Source organism: Pseudonaja textilis, chromosome 2 (genome assembly GCF_049901715.1).
Source record: "Pseudonaja textilis isolate UNSWEBS1 chromosome 2, rPseTex1.2, whole genome shotgun sequence".
NCBI lineage: Eukaryota > Metazoa > Chordata > Lepidosauria > Squamata > Elapidae > Pseudonaja > Pseudonaja textilis.
In genome coordinates, this window is record NC_141991.1 from 178354655 (window position 1) to 178374942 (window position 20288).

Here is a 20288-nt window from a genome sequence, read left to right on the forward strand (position 1 = left end):
GTGAGAAAGAGCATTTGCCACGTTACATAAGAAGAATTATATTTCTACAATTATTCTTGTTTGGTAGACCAGACCAAGAATCAACTGTACTGGAAGACTATTTTTATTAATAGTTATAATAACAAAATCTTGAAAGTCTGCTTGTGCTGTGCCTCCTTCTCCTTCCCTTCTTATGCTCATGTGAATTAGGGATGTATATGGCCACTTTGGATACTATTTGCTTGCTTGGGATTTCAGCCATGTTTTTCTACTTGTTGCTTTAGTAACGGAGCTGGCTTATATCTGTCAAGGTCATTTTCTTTAATTTTCTACACTTTATTTTAAGCTAAAAATCCCTAAACATAGGGGCTCATAGGGAATTTGCTCAATTTCCTCTTTAGTGATTTCATAATATGGGTTTGTTCCTTCTCAGGCCACTCACAACTTAAAATTAATAAAGCTAAGATTTTATGTTTCAAAGTGGACTACTTTACTTTCATTTTTCAACTAATCTTGTTATTCCTCATCCATCCTTTGCCACTGCTTGGAAAATAGGTAAAAAAGGGAAATTGTATCAGTGACATTTAGATAATTGTCACCTGAAGCTTTTACTTTATTCCTGAATCCTGTCATCTCTATCACCAGCCCCACAATTCTACTTCAGATAGTGAAGAGGACAGGGTATGCACAATGATATTGGTTCTATTTAATATCATCTGATGGATTTATAGCAGCTTTGGAGTACCAAACAGCAGGAAGAATTCCACACACAGATCAATCCTTTTGCTCATTTTGACTTCTGCTTTAACCACAACAACAAGCCTATACAATTTATTTTCCACTCTAATTTAATTATATTTTGTATAAAGAAACCCTGGCTAGATAACTCTTGTGCTAGTTTGTGCTTCCATGAAATTCTGATATTTTTTTTCCAATTATCTGCTATGCATTAAACAACTCATTCGTCATACATCTTGTACACTACATGATGGAGATCGTGTCTTCCGTCAACACATTCCTTCAGTCCTGACCATTAAAAAAGAAAGAAGCTAAAGCATTCCTCTTTTGTTTCTTCATCCTTTAAAAAAGAAAACCCAGAAAATAAAACTATTAAGCTGACAATGACCATAGGAATTAAAACAGAAGATAAAAACAGATCCCAAATGTTATAACAAAAAGAAATGGAAGGAAGATGGAAGGAAGGAAAGGAAGGAGGGAGGGAAGGAAAAAAGGAAGGAAGGAAGGAAGGAATTAAGTTCTGTAAATTTCAACATGTGAATTGTTCCAGTTGTTTAAAAGCATCTTTTTAGTATCGTGTAGTGGCAATACAAGCACCAGCCACAGGTGCAGTGGGCATCATTTATAAATACCGGTTCCAGTTCATCAGGAAAGCACATTTAGACAGTCTTGTTCAGTCCTTTGAAAATCAAGTTTTCTAAAACACCGGAGAGCTTCTTTTAACCAGTGTAAATGTTATCATGGTAGATGATGATGTTAATGATCAGCTCTTACATTTAGATACTGCCCTTTGATAAACATTTGAAGCCTTCTGTTACCATAAAACAAAACGCAAACAATAAAACAGTAATAAAGGACTCTATGATCATTGTGAACAAAATGTCAGAGGATACCCCCAGTGAAGAGATTTGATTTCAGCAACATTCTGTCTGTTCGTTGACATTTTCCTATATTCCGATTAAAATATGACTTAAAAGCCCATGGAGAAAGGGCAATTTGAATTCATTCACAGAAAAGCACCGATAAGACCAGATGAGACTTAGATGTGAGGTTTCAGTGCAGTTAATGCCAGGAACAAAAGGGACCATGAATGTACAGATATTTCTAATCCCAGTCCAGGTAGTCCTCGACTTACAATAGTTCGTTTAGTAACTGTTCAAAATTACAGTGACACTGATAAAAGTGACTTGGGACCAATTTTTCACACTTATGACCATTGCAGCATCTCCATGGTCATGTGATTTACATTTGGATGCTTAACAGCTGACTCACCTTTTTGACGGTTTCAGTGTCCTGGAGTCATCATATGATCAGCTTTTGCGACCTTCTGACAAGCAAAGTCCATGAGGAAATCAGATTCACTTAACAATCGTGTTTGTAATTTAACAACTGCGACGATTCACTTAGCAAATGTGGCAAGAAAAAGTCGTAAAACTCGCTTAACAAATTTCTCACCTAGCAACATCAATTTTGAGCTCGATTGCGGTCATACGTTGAGGACTGCCTGTATATACCCTGATTTCAGTGTCATGAAGACAAAGCTTGACACAGACCCTTTGTTACTGCACATCATGCTGTGCAAATACACTGAAGTAGATGCTGAGATTCCAATTTCTCTGCATATTTTAATGTAGTATTTGGTAATTTCAGACTTTTTGTGGCAACTTCATCATTATTTATGCCCTACTTCAGACCCTTTGTATCCCATACACACACACACACACACACACACACACATACATACACAATACATATACAATAGGAATTACTAATGATTTGATTGTGTAGGTACTCACTAGTAGAATCTGAGGTCTGAGAAGAATTGTGATTATGTGCACTGAATTCTTAGATTGCTCTTACAGTTCTAGACTAAATTCAAAATTAAGATGCAAATAGATGTGTGCTGGCTGAGTCTTATCTTCGCATTAAAGCTAGCTTAATTTCCTATTTATTTTATTTTGACACCTTAAGTATAGTATCAACAGAGTCAGCCTATTGATGAGATTGATGGCAAGTTAAATAAATAAATACATACATACATACATAATGTGAATCACATTATCTCTTTTTCCCTGGTGCCTCATTTTAATTCCTCCCAACCCCCTTTCATGCAGTATTGTTCCAAAGCTATGAAAAATCATGTTTACTCCAAGCTAATAAGCTCCTCCATGAAGCCACCTGGAGAGGCAGAAAGGTGAGAAGCTCCAAGAAGCACTGTCCCACAGTTCTTTTAAACCAGGTATCAACTTTATATTGCAACCCTATGCTGAGTAACTATTCCAAGCAAAGATAACATATAGCACAATTATTTATGCATACAAATATATTACTTTTCCAGACCATTTTGTGCTCCCATTCAGGCTGGGCCAAGATAGGTTTTCTAATAAAACCTTGTGAAGGATTTGAGACCTTAAATGTCATCTGTACAGTTGAATCACCCATGATTGTTTGAGAAGAGAGACCTGCGCTTAGGTTAAATAAAGGAATTGCTGAATTAGATGAAGTAATTTGCTGAAAATGGGAAACCTCAGAAGAGCCAAAAAAAGTGTGAGAACCAATTCTTTATGTGGGCAAGGGAGGATGTTGAGAGTGTGATATGCCTAAAATATGTGTCTTTTATTGTTTGGTAAAGATGCTGATTTGTATTTTTACCAGTTGCTCATGCTTTTTGCTCAAACAACATACATGCCCCATTGTCAATTGACAGTCAGCAGGAAGCAGGACAGAGAGACAGATTGCTTCCCTCACTTGCAAGGTAAAAAAATTAAAAGCCTCATATCAATATAATATTGTTCCTAGACAATTTTTTAACTGCATTATTGAACTAGAGCTATAAATCCTTGTAGAAAAGTTTTTCATTAATCTGATGACAAGAATCAAATTAATTTGAAGTAAAGAATGTTTGTTCTCCCAGTTTGGGGTGTGATGAATGGATGTGTTGGCTATTTTTGTTTTCTGACTGGATGTGTTTGCTATTTTTGTTTTCTGACTGTATAATGTATCTGGATCAGAGGTGGTATTCAGCAGGTTCTGACCAGTTCTGGAGAACTGGTAGTGGAAATTTTTAGCAGTTGAAAGAACCAGCAAATACCACCTCTGACTGTAGATTTTTACAGTATCCTTCTCCATAGTAAAAACATTTGAATCTCATCACTGATCTGGATCCCTTCCTGTCTTTTTAAACATTAATATTTGTAAATTGCATGGAGTTGATTGGAGTTTGTGGGAACTATGATTCTTTGTTCTTTGTGTACGTGCTAGGACAACGGAGCCTTCTGGTGGTTGGCTGGAACACGGAGCAAGGAGCAAGGACAAATTGTTGCCATTTCTTAACCAGAACTGTAGCAAACTTAAATTCTGCAGCCTTGTATGCTTTATGCGAATGGTCAGTGCATATTGTGAGATGTAATGCGTTTGTGATAGGACGTTAACAAAATTGCTACGTTAAAAAAATTGCTTCTAATAAAAGAGGGTTTCAGAGTTCTCTCTGTGCTCTCATCCCAAGACAACTTTGCGTAGTGTCTTCTTTTCATGAGAGACCACCACAGAGTTCTTGTCCAAATCGAAATAAATACATTTGGTAGAGGTTCTAATTTTATTTTAACTTTATGATAGCTATTGCTCATCATAAAGTTTCGTAGATAATTCCAGAAATCCAGAAAAGCAACAGTCTATTTTACGAATGTCAAACTCACCACGTCACATGAGGTTTTGCGACGGTTTACCATTCGCAGAGCTGGGGTAGGTGTAGCCTGCATGTGATGCATCCAGCCTGCGGGCCACCAGTTTGACACTCCTGGCACTCAATTTCACGTAAAGAAAGACAACACTAAAATCTTTATTGAATTTTGGAAGGAAGATGAGGGAAAACAATGTCACATTTAGTCACATCCATTAAATCCATATATGTAATTCAGTTTTTTCCAGCCGATTGTTTTTTAGCACTATCTTTAATCCAAGGTGAAAACCCATTACTATTTGAATCTATTGGAAGTGCCTTTATTCATGCTACCATTAAAAGTGCAGTCACCTGAAGAGTTCTACTATAGAATTTGCAATTATAGCATGTTAAACTGAGGTCATGTAAAAAAAGAATATTGGATATTTAAAATTGGAATGTTACAGTGACCTACAGCTTGGCTCCAAGAGCAATCAGTGCCTTAAGCTACTCTCCTTAGCCTATTATGGAAAACTGTTACTTGGGATAACAAAATTCATTTTATCCATGTTTCCAAAACATACAATACGCAGACCAAATAGAAAAATAATCATAATATTTGTGGAACAGTGGGGTAGTGTTTTTTTTTAAACAGAGGAATTGATTTAATATACAGTAAAACCAATAATTCTGATCCAAATCTGTTGTATAGCTATTCATATAGTTCTATGCCTACTCACATCAAACTACCTGCCTCTGTGTGTTTCTAGGAAAATTTTGCTATGTTCAAATAGATAATATCAACCCTTTAGAATTCTGAACTACAAAGCAAATATTAAAAATGCTTCCAATAGAAGAGAATGTCTGTAGCTCAGGGTTGAACTATTGAATCCTTGGCGCTCTCTGAACATGGTTGTTAATGGCAGATTGTTTATTACTCAACTAGGTAGTATCATTAGTACTAGGGAGTGTGGGGTTTGTTCTCCGTTTGTGTATAGTAGCTTGTCCTGCCAGGATTGGCAGGCATATGATTTTCTCTGTAATAGTTTCTTGCTTAGAGTTTTATTTTCTGTTGGATTGTTTGAGTTAGGGTTAGATTTGGCTTCGGCTTGATCCCTAGGATGTTCACGGTTTCCCAGTTGAAACTATGATTGAGCCTGCTCATTTATTGTGGGATTAAGGAATTTAACAACAATCTGGAACATCAGAAAAAGAAACAGACCACCTGTATAACATCTGCCAATAAAATGAATACACACTCAACTTTATCAAAAGGTACCAGTCCACTCAAACCACTATAGGACAATGAACACAATCCATGAAAAGGGGAACACTGCCATACATAAAAAAAATCTCAGAAACAACCAACTACAGACATGTGGCCTCAAACTAGCACACAAACCATTAAAGCCTTGAAAAAACAATGTAAGTAAACCAAAAGATTTATGTAACCCAAGAAGTTAGGGTAACCTGATTATCAAACAACCAAGCTCAGAGATCACCAAGGACTCCACTAAAAGTGATCTAGACCAGGACAGAGCAATTTTCAACGAATACTGAAGTGTAGACTAATCTGACCCCGCCACCCCATAGTGACACCTGTATAGGAATATACAGCAGCTGAGTCACGAGACAAAGTTAAATATATATCTGGATGTTCAATAAATTTATTACTTTGCAGACACTGTAGGAAGGCAGCTATGAGAGCAAGACATTGGAAGAGGCCTGGTAGTACCTTTCCTGCCAAACAAATGTTATTAAGAGGCCCACATTTTTGAGAGTGATAGCTGTTAGTTGGAATAGAAGCTGCTGTACTTTTCCAGATTTTTAACATTACTTTTGGAAACACATGAAAACCTGTAGCAAAAAGATTCTGTGATTCAAGTTTTGTTGATGAGGAGCTAAATAATAGTGACTTTGTAAGAGTGACTTCGCAGTTCTACTCTGCAATTGAACAATAGCAAGTAATAGTGATTTGCCTAAGCACATCTTTGATCAAATTAACCCAAGTGAATTTATCCATCACCTCAACCTAACATACTTCAGTACAGGCAGTCTATAGGTTCATCTATACATAACTGAGAAAATGTCATGCATGATAATACTGTGTAGCACTTGTACAATAACAGGCTAGTCTTAGGATGGAACCACCAAATAATTCACATCAGGACATGTTTGTTATGCTATTTTGAGAATGCATCCTGGTGACCTGTTTCTTGCTGTGCTTCTTTTTAAGAAAAGTTGTAGGACAGATTCCAAGTCAGAAAAGATGGAGTTCCCATTCTGCTCAGTGACCGAGAGAGGTTGAATAACTAGTGCCATTCAGAGTTTGTTCAAGTATCCAAGTTAATTTGCAAGATAGCAGAATAACTTGTTTGCTTGTGGGCTCTAACAGGAACCTACAAAATATTAACAAAAGGGATCACAATGTGGTATTTCAGATTCTTACTCTAAGAAAAACTCTTTTCTTCCCTCTCATGGTTAACATTACAAATGACCCAGGAGAATGGAGAAAATGTTGATGGTTCCATTTTGATTCTCTCGATGCTTAACAAGTAGGGATACCTATAGACAGATGATACATGTCTGCAACCTTGAATTATTTGTAAAAATAATAAAAATAGGATACAACTAAATAAATAAAACTAGGCAAAATAGATGCATCATGAGGCAAAATGTTGTCAACCATGGGTCAAATGGGTTAACGTACAGATTGTCAGGACCCATTATCCCATGGGGATGAAATTTTGAGAAGTTCTTGCCATTTCAGTGCTGCTGTGTTTCTGCATTCACATGACATTCATTTATAACATTCTCTGACACCTTCCAACAAGTCAATGGAGAAAGTCAGTGGTGATCATGTGACCATGGATGACAGCAAGAATGTGGTGGTGTGGACTTGCAACTTCCTTCCTGGGAAGCTTGCAGGGAGAGAGTCAATGGGGAATCTTGCAAAGAGGTTGCAAGTTCCTCAGCTAAGGAAATATATCTGAAAGGATGACCCAATGGGTCATGGGTTGTTCCCATTAAAAAATGTCACTTTCATAGAAAAATGCCTGTCTCTTTTTTGGCCCATGTTTATCATTGCATTGATAACCTCCCATGCCATTTAGGAGCTTCATACAATATTGTTGGCAAGGTTTTCCTTAATAGATTATTGCAATAATCCTGTGAGGTTAGTTGAGAACTAAACATGGGAGAAGGAACCCAATACCACTCCCTACTTAGGCATTCATCCCAAGCTGAGCATTGACTCTACCCATTGTTGGATGAGAGAACTGAATGCTTAATGGAGATTCATTTCAACTTCAGTTCTGGAACATTACTCCCAGTCCACAAATCTATGAAGTCACCAAACCACAAACTTATAAACGATTAGATGTTTGCTTGAATAATCCATGCTACTGATTATAATAAAAAAGGAGAATAAATTTAAGGACAACAAACATCCAGTTGAGTGGCTGAAAAATAATGTTAATTCACCAGTTGAAGATTGACTATGAGCAGTAAAGGAACCAGGAGTCAAGAAATATATTACAGAGGAGCACCTGGTAGAATAAGAATGAACATCAGATCCTGCAATAAATCTATACACATAACAATCAGCATCATGCAAGAAATAGTTTCACTGTGGCATTCTGTGGAGGTGAAAGTCAGACTTCACAGAAGCAGGTTAGAAAGTATATGGACACTATAGAAATTTCGTGTCGGAGGTAGTTTCGGAGTATGGATGGTCACTAAAGCAAACAAATGGATAATTGAACAAATCAATCCAGAGTCTGAAGCACAAAAAATAAGCTCAAATTATTACACTTTAGACACTTTATGTAAAGAGAGAGCTCTCTGGATAAGTCTATGATGCTGGGAAATGGGGAAGAAAAGTAAAGAGGACAGCTAGCAACAAGATGGAGAAACTTAGTTACAGTGGTTATGGATGCACTATTAGAAAGTGTGAAAGACTGGATTGGGGAAAAATCGTCACCAAAAGTCAATAGCAATATAATGGCACATAATCAATGTGTTTACATGAATATCTGAATAGGGCTTGTATTTGAAAATTTAAATTAATCATAAATTGAATCCTATAAATACTTCTGCTAAAGAGAAGAAGTTGTTCAACCTTCCCTGTTGAAAGACTCACCAAATACCCAAATATGGCTTCCTTGAAAACGTTTCTGGCCTTTTTGGACAGGTGGGCATATCTGAACTGTTGAGAACTGCTGGGCTCTACTCAAAGAATAATATGCTGTGAACAACAGAAAATTAATATTTCTTTTGAATCAAATTCAACTCTTGCTGGCTACATGGACAGATCGTATTGTTTTCTTGGCGATGACACAGAAGTGGTTTTGCTATTACTTCTTCCAAGAATTTGTTTTTTCATTTTTCCAGTCCAATCCTACACTTATAGTTTAGATTCTAAAATTGGAAAAAGTCCCACACAATGTGGGAAGTAAACAATATTGATTGACTCACAATGAAAATGAGAACGATACACGTAGGAAAAGTATGTGTGTCTGCTAGCTATTGTGAGAGATCTTGTGCCAAGATAGTTGCCGGTGATGTGTTTGCTCATGGTAGAATAGCTCTAGTAGGTGAATGTCCATAGCTCAAGTGACCAAACCTGCTTTTAGTGAATATCTTCTCATGCACCTTGATTTTATACTCTTAAGGCTAAAAGAACATTCTCTCAGAAAATGCTCTCAAAAGCAAACCTTCATTCTAGCAAAGTTCAGGAAGCTTTTAAAAAAATCTTGAACCTTGTTAACACTGAAAGAGGTTAGGGGTAAGCAAATATTCAGATTCGCTTGATAGTGAGCTGGATAGCATATAAACTTAATAAATAAATATGTCTCACTCCAATTGAGTAAAAGCAGCTGGTCTTGACTAATTTTTTGCTTAGAGACAAAACAATATCTACATTTATAGCTGACTCAAAGCACCTTATAAACTTTTTGCAAAAAATTGGAAGAAAATTATGATTAGTGATTTTGAGGATTAGAAAAAAATGGACAATCATAATCATAACCATAGATAAAGAGATAATTTTGTAATTGTATTTATATTTCCAGATAAGGATAGAAGATGCTTCTTTCTGTGTTATTTTTTCCTTTCTTACTTTCTGCATTTGTTGTTTTTTCTTTCTTTTTCTTCCCTCTTTTCTTTTTTCTTTTTATTAGTCTGTTAGTATTTTTGTTCATTGTAAAACATTTAATAAAACATTATTTAAAAATAATTATAGTGAGTTGGTTCACATAAAATGCAATCGAAATTACTATAAGTCAAAGCAAGTTGCAGGGGAATTAGCCTAGTATATTTTAGTCAACCGAAGCTTGGTTCCAGCTCAATTATTAATTCTTTCCCTTCTCATACACTACAAGTTTCTGGCATTCATCTTTTTTTCTCCAGGTGGTGTCCCATCTGAGGACTCAGCTATTTTTTTTTAAGATCAGCAAACAAGGTCAGCTCAAGAGACTACCTGCTGTAACTGTGAGGTTCATAATCAGTGACAAAAGATTGATTAACCAGAATGTGACCTGCCATCCCTCATTTCTCCCGGCCCAAAGATGAGATTTTTGAAAGAAAGCACCGGCTAGCTGCCAACCATCATTTTATATTTTCAAAGAAACCTGGGTAGCCATCTGGAGCCCAGAGGCATTCTGAGAAATCAAGAGAATACTAAAGCTTGGCATTTAGCGTTGTAACCTATTAACATCCCTTCACCATCTCCCCTCCAAACACACTTCAAAACAAAAACAAAACAATGTTTTTAATGTAAAAAGTCAATGAGGACAAAGAGCCTGTCAAACACCAGAAAAAGTTTCTGGAAGCCCCCTGGAAGGAAAGTCTTTGAGATCTGTCATTTAAAAACAAAAAGACTTTTGTTGGCAATTTGCTAGTCTTTTGATATGTGTGTGTGCAGTTATGTGATACTCCTGTGCATAGCATTAGAGTCATTAATTTTTTTCCAGTGCTAAAGCCATACTTGCTTATGAATCCTTCAACACACCCTGTTCCCCATCGCTTTTTAAGGCAGAGGTGGGGTTTTCCTTGCTCCAGGTTTTGGAACCGGAAGCTTAATTTTTCTCCAGACCTTCCCTAATACATGACAGGAAAGAAAATAAATTATATTCCCATATCTGAGGAGAAAATGGTCACAGAAGCGGGCTGTGGGTGAGCTTTTGTGCATGCAAATTATTTAAAAACAAGGCAAGGGATTGTGTAAGCGTGTTGTCTTTCATTGTACAGCTGAATTTCGGGTAATGTACAGCCTCCGAAGCAAAACGTTAGGAGGATGGGGTTGGAAGCAGCCAGACAGCAAGTAGATGAAACAGACCTTTAAAACACACACACACACACACACACACCTGCATTAGGAGCTTGCTCACACTTGCAACAGTAGCAGGAATTCAAGAACATAACCAAAGAAATTCTAAAGAAATTCTAAGTACACTGACACAGTGGCTGAAACTCACCTTCCACAGGGAAAGAAAATATTTGATGAATTAGTGATCCAGGTGAAGGCCAGTGTTAACTCAGTGACTTGCAGGCTGCTTAAAGCTAAATTAAGCAAAGACTGGAAAAGGGAGGGAGGGAGAGTTTTGTAGCCAAAATCTGGCTCCCTAAAGCAACCAAGCCACTAGTAAACAACAATAGTGTACACCAGCACAACATTGACGGTTTGCTGGCAGCCCTGAGCAAAGGCAGAACCACAGCTTATATAAGTTTGTTCTACTACATTTCAAACACAACCAAAGAAAAAGGCAGACACAGTGCAAATTACACCTTGGAATCTTTTTAGATAAACATTTCTGGATGGCCTTCTTATTATTAAATATCTCTTCCTACCAGATTAGTATGATAACTATACTATCCGGGAGGATGGTCAAAGAATAAAACTGTTGTAGATTGAGCAATGAGAGGCTAGACCAGGGCATAAATGCAACAAGACTTTATTTGGGAAATAAAGGACTGAACGTGTTAGCTCTGCCTGGAGCAGGCTTCCAACGAACAGCGGCTGACCGAACCCTGCAGCTGGCTTTTATAGCCGGCTGTCGAGGGAAGCCAGCCAATGAGGGGCAGCAAACGCCCCCGCAGCATGAACGGACCTGGGTGGGAACTTTGGCAAGTTCCAGAGACATAACACCCCTTCCCCCCAGATGCGAACACGTATAGTCATTTAAATAAGCGGGTGGTCTGTGCTGGCGCCGAGCGTCGTAACTCAGGCGAGTTACCAAGTGTCTCAGAGTTCGAAGAAGCAGGTAGGGTTGGTGAGGGAGTGCGGACTCGCTCGGAGGTCTGAGCTGGTACCGGTGAAGTGCTTCTGGCCGGCGATGCCGTGGCTCCATCAGATGGTTCAGGCGGAGGACCCATCGGGCAGTCTCGGTCTACTGCCTGCTCCCTTGGCTCGGGTGATGGTGGCGAAGAGCCTCTGGAATGGTCTCCGATGAGAGTTTGGTGTGGCACCTGGGGGCTGACCTGTGCCCACGACCCAGCACTGGCGAGGGTACCTGGCGCTTCCTTAGCTGGTCCAGGTGCCTTCTCCAGATGCGGCCGTCTTCCAGCTGGACTCGGCACGACCTGGGACCGGTGATGGCTACAATCTCCCCTGGAATCCACAGTGGGTCTCCGGCGTAGTTCCTTGCAAAGACATGTTCCTGCAAGACAAAATCTCTGACCCCTGTCATTGAACCAAGAGGGGTGTCAGGGCAATAGTGAGGGTGGAGCCTATCCAACACAGTTCTTAGGCGTCTACCCATCAGGAGTTCAGCTGGGGATTTGTTGGTGACCATGCATGGGATTGAGTGTTGGCTTAGTAAGAAACGGGAGAGTCTGTGATGCCAGTCTTCTTTGCTGAATCTGGCTAACGCTTCTTTTGTGGACCTAATGGCTCTCTCTGCCAATCCGTTGCTGGCAGGATGAAAGGGGGCCGTGAAGATGTGTCGGATGCCAAGATTGGTGGCAAAGCGGCTGAATTCTGTTGAGGCAAACTGGGGGCCATTATCCGAAACTATAGTATCTGGTAGACCGTGTGTCATGAATAGACGGGTCAAGGCCTTGGTAACCGCTTGCGTGGTGGTCGTGGATAGTTGGGCCACATCGATCCATTTAGAGTATGAATCCACGACCACCAAGAAGGTTTTGCCGTGTATTGGACCGCCAAGTCAATGTGAAGTCTTGATCAAGGCGCGTTGGCGCCTCTCCACTTTGTGGGGTGGTGACTGGAGGATGGTCTGGATTCCTGACAGGGTTGGCAAGAGCTTACCCACTTGACGATGTCGTCGTCCAAGCCAGGCCACCAGACGTAACTACGAGCTAACGCCTTCATCCGGACGATGCCCGGGTGGCCCTCGTGCAGTGCGTCTAAGACTGGCATGCGAAGTGAGGCCGGGATGACGACTCTGGTGCCCCACAACAGGCAGCCCTGCAAGCTAGATAGTTCCTGTTGACGGGTCTTAAAAGGTGTGAACTCGGTTGCAAGGTTAGTGCCCGGCCACCCCCTCCTCACCCAGTCCAGTACCTGGGTGATTGTTTTGTCAGCCTTAGATTTGGTGGCGATGTCGAGGGCGGTGACAGGAAGGTCGAGCTCGGTGACATTGAAGATGGCATGGACAGGGGCCGGATCCTCAGCTGGAGCTGGCAGGGGGCAGCGGCTAAGGGCATCTGCGTGGCTTAACGTTTTCCATGGGCGGTGGATGAGCTTGTACGAGTATGCCGCCAGGAACAAGGTCCATCTCGTCATCCTGGGAGCCAACACTTGGGGGGTCTGCTTGTCTCCGGATAGAAGACCCAGGAGAGGTTTGTGGTCTGTGATCAGTTCGAAGTTGTGGCCAAAAAGGAATTCATGAAATTTCTTTACCGCTGCGACTGCGGCTAAAGCCTCCTTATCAATTTGGCTGTAATTACACTCTGTTGCTGAGAGCATTCTGGAAAAGAAAGCGATTGGTGCCTCGGAGCCGTTGGGTAGTCTGTGGCTTAAGACAGCTCCAATCCCAAAAGGGGATGCATCAGCTGCTAGTACTAATGGAAGACGTGGGTCAAATTGTATAAGGACTGCGTCTGATGTGAGCAGTGATTTGACTGCACGAAAGGTGGTGTCTTCCTTGTGTCCCCAGTGCCAAGGTGATTTTTTATCTAAGAGTCTGTGTAAAGGCTCAGCTACTGACGCTTTGTGAGGTAGGAATGACGCATAGAAGTTTAATAATCCCAAAAAGGCTTGTAGCTCGGCTTTAGTGGTTGGCGTGGGTGCCTCATGGATTGCCTTGACTTTGGATTCTAGGGGGTGGATGCCTGATGCGTCAATTCTATAGCCCAGAAAGTCCACCTGTCTAGTGGCAATGGCACATTTCTCCCTTTTTAATTTGAGGCCATGCTGTCTGAACCTGTCTAACACTGCTCTGACTCTCTGGAAGAGTTGGGGTCTGTCCCTGGCCGAGACCAATATGTCATCGAAGTAGGGTACTACACCAGGGAGGCCCTGTAGTATTCGTTCCATTAGGGATTGAAAGATGCCAGGGGCAACACTTACGCCAAATTGGAGACGCTTGCACCGGAAAGCACCCCTGTGAGTCACAATAGTTTGTAATTCGGCTGTTTGGTTGTCAACAGGGAACTGTTGATATGCTTGTGACATGTCCAATTTGGCAAAAATGGTGCCAGGCTCAAAAGTGTGCAGTAAATGTTGAATGACCGGGACTGGGTAAGCGCTAACTTGTAGAAAGCGGTTAATTGTTGTTTTGTAATCAGAACAAATTCTCAGACTGCCATCCTTTTTAAGGGATGTGACAATTGGTGTCTCCCATTTGGCAAAGTCTGTGGGTTCAATGACCCCTTGCTTTAATAATTTGTCCAGTTCCGCGTCCAGTTTAGGCCGAATGACAAATGGTACCCTACGTGGTTTCAGCCGGACGGGAACTGCTTGGGGTCAACTGCAAATGAGATGGGGGTACCGTTATAACACCCCAACTCATCGCTGAATACGTCAGAGTAGTCAGTGAATAAGGAGTCAGTGTCAGAAGCTGAGACAGCATGGACTCCTGTTACCCCTAGGCCAAGGTAGGGGAACCAATCAAGCCCCAGGAGACTAGGGAGGTTGCCGTTAACTACCACTAGAGGCAGGTGGCCTTTGAAAGCTTTAAAATTAACAAGGAACTTGCTTTTGCCGAGTACTGGAATGTCCTTCCCTTGATAGTCCCTCAAGGTGAGCTGGCACTTCTGGAGTTGGTTTCTGGATAGTCTGGGCTGGATCTTCTTGAGTGTGCTCCAAGAGATGATTGAGAGCGCTGACCCCGTGTCAACCTCCATATGACAAGGTTTACCTTCTAATAAAATGGAGAGTGTGATTTTACTAATAGAATGACAGGTGTGGTTAGCATGGTAGCAAGTGTGACAATTTAGTACTTGCCTTTGGGATCCAGAATGGGAAAAGGAAGGAACCCTTTGTGCTGAGTTGTGTGCAGCCTGGCAGACTCTGGCGATGTGGCCTTTCTTGTGGCAATTGTTGCAGGTGGCACCCTTGAATCTGCACGAAGCTCTCGAGTGACGGGTCAACCAGAGACCTCATGTATTATAGATACGGAGCAGAATAAGAGAATGTTTTAGGCTCTGTGGTGTATAATTTGAGATCTTCCTGGTTTCACAGTTCCTGCTTGAAGAGCCATGGCAGCTGCGGCAAGGAAAGCCTTCGCACAAACTCCAATTTCACAGACTCAGAAGGTTCTGGTTAGCTGCGGAACTTTCAGTTGCTTTGATGAACTAAGAACAGGAAAGTACTAAAAACTTGTGAAGATTAAAAAAAAAAAAAAAGCAGGGGGTGGGGAATGCTGTACACCAACCTATCAAGGCATTCCCTGAAATAAATCAGCACTTTCTCAAAGTGAAAATTATGTTTTAAAATCCCTGTAAAATAAAACTACCGAATCAATAGGTTCGATTGTCATACGTACATTGTAGGACACAGCACAGAGGCAAAAGGGATTGAAGACGCAGGAACGTTTTTTTTAAAAAAATGTATGAACCTTTCATTTGGGATGGGAGAACCGACACTGACAAGCTTATAATACATGCATAGCAATGAGATAGTTTGGCTATTAAATAATGGAAATCAGAGCTCTTTTTTTTTTAATTTTGGGAGACGGGGAAGTATATCAGTGCATATCAGCGGAACTGCCTAAGCAGTGGTGGGTTTCAAAATTTTTTACCACTGGTTCTGTGGGCGTGGCTTGGTGGGCAACGAGCACTGTGCATGCGCACAGAGGGTTTCCTACTGACCTTCTCCTGCAATCCTGCATTCTCACGCAGAGGGTTTGCTACTTACCTTCTCCTGCACTGTCCCTTTGTCTTCAACAGCTGGCACGCAGCAATCTGCTGTGCCGCGTGAAGCAGCTGAGGTTGAAAAGCAAGAAATAAAGGTCAATATAGAGCCGGGGCGTGTGGGAGGGTCCAGCAGTTGATCGTTCACTCACAGATGATCGTTGGAGCTACCGGTTCGGCTGAACCGGGCCAAACCGGTAGACTATCACCACTTTGCCTAGGTATGAGCAAATCAGCATATTGGTTTTAGCCGGGTGCTTACTGAGTATGTTTACATATGTGGATAAGCACCTGTTAAATAAGAGACTTTTCTGGCTTTTATGTAATGATTAAAATCAAACACCAAGATCCAAAGAACTGTAACTTCCCTAGTACAAGGAGTCCTCGACATATGACCACAATTGAGCCCCAAATTTATGTTGCTAAGCAGCACAGATGTTAAGTGAATTTTGCCCCATTTTACGACCTTTTCTGCCACCATTATTAAGTGAATCACTGCAGTTGTTAAGTTAATAACAGGATTGTTTCATGAATCTGGCTTCTCAGAAGGACGCATGGCCCCAGGACACTACAATTGTCATAAGTATGAGTCTGTTGCCATACATCTGATTTTTTGATCACATAACCATGGGTATGCTTCAATGGTTGTAAGTGAGAAAATGGTCTTATGTTACTTTTTTCAGTGCTATTGTAACTTCACATAGTCACTAAATGAACGATCGTAAGTCAGTTGTAAGGACTACCTGATATTGCAAGACTAACTTGGAAAATAGGAAACATTTTCCCTCTCTGTGTGTTATTTTCCCCAAAGCAAACATTTTTTCACATGAGGTATACCTATGTGACGTATACTGAATGGAGCACTCCTGGGTTCACAGAATGGCGATGTTTTCCATCTGGAGAAGCAAAGAGGTAAGATAAATGTTCATGAATAGTTTTGCATTGTGTCTATATAAAATTGTAACACAGGGTATTCCCTCTTCCTTATGCCTCTAACGTTTGTATCAAAAATTCCTCTAGTGTCTAGTTAGAAAAATCTAGCACAAGTGCTTCACTGCTTGGAACTAACATAAGTACTGTATTGGAGAGTATTTGTATAAACAAGGAAATTCTGATTTCAACACTTTAAAGAGTGAGTGCATATCTTCATGCTGAGCTGTCATCCTTGAGCAGGATGCAGCAGCCATATCAAAATTTTAAAAGATTACAATGGGCGATGATTTGAAAGCAAAGATGTGTAACCTTTGGGGAGGACATTTAAAATGAAGGAGGAGGAAGAGAACTTTGGTGGACAACCACAAAGTCACAAATTGTGCTAGGTTGTTAGAAATGTGAGTAAGTAAAGGTAAACATGCTGGTCGTTTCCAGCTCTAGGGGGGTGGTATTCATCTCTGTTACAAAGCTGAAGTGCCAGTGCTGTCCAAAGACGTATCTGTGGTCATGTGGCTGGCATGACTAGATGCCAAAGATGCACAAAATGCTGTTACCTTCCCACCAAAGTGGTCCCTATTTTTCTATTTGCATTTTTACCTGATTTCGAACTGCTAGGCTGGCAGAAGTTGCGACTAGTAATGGGAGCTCACTCCATTATGTGGCGCTAGGGATTTGAACCACTGAACTGCCAACCTTTCTGATCGACAAGCTCAGTGTCTTAGCCACTGAGCCAGTGCGTCCCTATATATACATGGCAGGAAAAATTTCAGATTTAAAAAAAAATATATTTTGGAAGCATTTGAAGAGTTTTCATTGTTTTTACACTAAACTTAGAATAATAGAATCATGGGGCTGGAAGAGGCCTTAGAGGTTTTCTAGTCCAACCCTGTGACCAGAGCAGGGGGCTTTATACTAATATACTATCCTAGACAAATGGTAGTCCAATCTTTTCTTGAAAAGATCCAGTGATGGAGCACCCATAACTCTGCGAGGCAAGCTGTTCCATTGATTAATAGTTCTTACTGTCAGGAAATTCTGTCTTATTTTCAGGGATATTTTCCCTCTGAATGTGACAGGCTTACAACCTTCTCCATTGGTTGTTCAGGGAAACTAAACCCCCCAAAAATCACGTCTGTGATTTATGACTTTACTTCTCTATTAACTTTGCATGTCCCAGGCTGGTTGGGGAGCATATAAATAGCAATCAGATGACCATGGAATGCTACACCAGTCATAAATGTGAGGATTAATTCTGAAGCTTTTTTTTAACATTGTAAATTTGAATGATTGTTTTACTACGCAATTGGTAACCGAAGGCTACCAACTAAATCTGGAAAAAATCTTAGGGCAGTTCTCCCACAGGTAGTTCTCAAGTTACAACCAGTTGTTTAGCAATTGCTCAAAGTTATAAGAGACCATCCCAGAAGCTATTTATGACCTGACTTTGAATCAGAGGTGGCATTCAGCAGGTCTGATCAGTTCTGGAGAACCGGTAGCGGAAATATTGAGTAGTTTGGAGAATCGGCAAATACCACCTCTGACTGGCCCCGCCCTCATCTATTCTCTGCCTCTTGAGTCCCAGCTGGGTCTTCTTTTGTCACCCTGCACAGGAGAACGGAGCTGGAAAGCAGGTTAGTGGGGTGGGGAGGGAATGGGGATTTTGCAGTAACCTTGCCCCAGGAATGGGGTGGGAATGGAGATTTTACAGCATCCTCCCCCTTCAATGCCCACCAAGCCATGCCCACCAAGCAACACTAGCAAGCAACACCATGCCATGCCCACAGAACCGGTAGTTAAAAATTTTGAATCCCACCACTGCTTTGAAGGTATGATGGCTACCTCCCTGTGATCATATTCTCAATTAATTTCAGTTGTAGGTTAAGGACTACCTATACACTTCCAAATATAGTATTTCTCAAAGCTTGAGAAACTTTTTTTAAATGTTTGACTGCAATCTTCCTCCTCTGAAGCAACAAAAATCAACAAAGACAACAATCAAATCAAGGCAGGAAGCTGGTGAGAGACGGCTATCTTCCTGGTCTTCATCTTTTTCATGGCAGCCCTCCAATAATACTAAGACATCAGTCATATTTAGACCATTTTCTTTCCTCCTGACTAAAATGCATAAAGCTCATTGAACAGGAGTGCTTTCCAGCTCATCTTTCTGGTGTACATCTGAGTATTGTCCATTATTTATTTACAAGATACATAATATGCTCTTCCCCCATTTTTATGCACAATAAGACCCCCTGTGATGTAAGTTAGACTGCTGAGCTTCTATGGCTGAATGCAAATCACCCTGCTTCTTGGGTAACATCTAAATTATTACATCTCATTTATCTGTACTTTTCCAAAAATATTCAAAACTGATTATAGTATGTTTTCATGAATCTGATGTGTGTGTGTGAGAGAGGGTGGGGGGGAGAGAGAGAGAGAGAGAGAAACCCAGCAGGCACTATATTTTATTCTTTGCCATGTATCAACTGAGGAAAAGTTGTGTTTAACAAATATATTCATAACAATAGCTGCCAAGTTATTATTTTCCTCATGTACAAGTACCAGATGTGATTTACCTTCACAAGTACTGATATCCAATACCCAAATTCTGATGCTGCATACCGAATAAATAATAATGTATAATGTATATTGTGCCCTGATTGCTCTTGTTTTTATTGTAGATGATTTCATTGAAGATAATGTTCCTCTATGTTGTTTAATTGTTCTTATTCCGTGTAGCACTCAAAGCAACTTTGAGAAAAGGAATGGTAAGAAATAAAAAAAGAATAACAATTAGAACATTAGCAAAATAATAAGAAGTGAAGGTATTGAAGCGCTGTTAACACAAATTTTGTCTCCCCATTAGCTAAACAGGTCATAAACACATTCTGGCAACGAGCAATTTTCTAAGATAATTTCATGGAAACCGTTTTGTACCTGAACCAGTCTGATTATATTCACAGAGGAGACTCATAGCCCCAATTTTCTTCAGTGTGTCACATAAAATCCATGTTAATATATAGACATAGCAAAGATAAAAGAACATTCAACAGTTTAACCCTATTACTTAGCTGACGAACATGCAGAGGTGTCACCTCTAATAACTTTATTTGACAATTTTGCTGTGATAGTGTTGAGTTAATTGAGTTTATCTGCAGCACACAAATTCATAAGTCATGTGGAAAACAATGTGAGGAAAGGTTATTAAGTATACAGACATACGTCCCTTTGCTTTTCAGTTTATTTTTTTTATATTTGACTACATTAAAAGCGATTCAAGTGGCTTGGCAGGCATGTAGCGACTGGGAACAATTTAGAACAAAACATGACCATTATGAAGCTTTGGTAGCTACTAGTAATTTTATATGGTGGATTTCCCCTCAGTTTTTGTAATTCTCAGTTGAAACAGTTATGGCCGGGGCCCTGTATTCATATTTTAATAAATCACTATCCTTGAACTCAGTGATCTTGAGTAACTGTCATCCCATTATTTCCCCTTTTAGGGAAGTGTTTGCGAAGGTGGTCAGACTGCAGCTTCAGAGAGCCCTGGAAAAAGTGGATTATCTTGATCCTTTTCAGTCAGATTTCAGGCTGGGATTCATTATGGATACAATGTTGATCATGCTAATCAATGACAGGTGATGGAACTGAAATGGAGGTGTGGCATCCA